Below are 1,208 nucleotides of genomic sequence, written 5' to 3'. Positions count from 1 at the left end.
ACTTTTTAAATCTAAGTGTCAGGATTCATACACAAACTTCTCATTGTATATTCAGCCAAGTCACTGCCGGGTACCAGCTTATACTCAACTATTGTCCTAACAGACACTTGTGACTTGCAATGTGGGTGCTAGGAATAGAAAGCAGTCAGTGATCTTAACCACTGAGAATCTCTCCAGCCCCTCTAACCCACTTTTAATAAAGTGAACTAAAATATCACAGTAGATGGGAAATAGGAGGAACATTGGGGCACCCTTTGAGAAAGCTGCAGGAATCTAGTAAGCTGGACTAAAGAGAGGCTCTATGTATGCTGTAACTGACAAAGCTGGAGGAGTTAAGATACCTAAGACCTTTGGAGTCCAGGTAATTTTATCCCTATCTCAAGATGCTGGACAAAGAAAGAGAAGATTTGATGTTTTCCCTGTTGGATTTTGGTCTGTTTTTGTCTGTTCATTCATTGTTATGCTCTGATTCTTCTTCTCCTTTTCTTTTCTCCTCCTCCTCCTCCTCCTCCTCCTCCTCTTCCTCACCCTTCTTCTTCTTGTGGACTAGAAATGCTCATTCTGTGGCACTGTATGTTGGTAACATAACAATTTCACTTAAGGATAAGGTAGAATGTGATCAGGTAGAAAGTAATCTATTTGAAGTTGAAAAAACATGGTGGTTAAATGGGAATGGCACCATACCCATATATTTGAATGCTCGTTTCTATAGTTGGTAGAATTCTTTGGGAAGAAGTAAAAGTATGGCTTTTTTGAAGGGGATGCATTATGGAAGTGAGCTTTGAGACTTCAAAAATCCTCTGGCCATGTATAGTGTGCCTTCTACTTCTTGCTTGAGGTTCACAGCGTGAGCTCATAGCTTCCTTCTGCCATGTCTTGACCATCATGGACTGTAACCCTTTGGAACTGTAAAACTAGTTTAATGCTCTCTCTCTCTCTCTCTCTCTCTCGCTTTCTCTCTCTCTCTCTCTCTCTCTCTCTCTCTCTCTCTCTCTCTCTCTCTCTCTCTCTCTCTCTCTCTCTCTCTCTCTTTCTGAGACAGGGTTTCTTTGTATAGCCCTGGCTGTCTTGGAACTCACTCTGTAGACCAGGCTGGCCTCAAACTCAAAAATCTGCCTGCCAAGTGCCCCACCACCACCCGGCTAATGCTTTCTTTTTTATAAATTGCCTTGGACAGTATAAGTTTCATCACAACAATAGAAAGGGAA

Source organism: Mastomys coucha, unplaced genomic scaffold, assembly GCF_008632895.1.
Source record: "Mastomys coucha isolate ucsf_1 unplaced genomic scaffold, UCSF_Mcou_1 pScaffold21, whole genome shotgun sequence".
Classification (NCBI taxonomy): domain Eukaryota; kingdom Metazoa; phylum Chordata; class Mammalia; order Rodentia; family Muridae; genus Mastomys; species Mastomys coucha.
The sequence above is the reverse complement of the archived record's forward strand: the minus strand, read 5'-3'. Positions refer to the sequence as shown.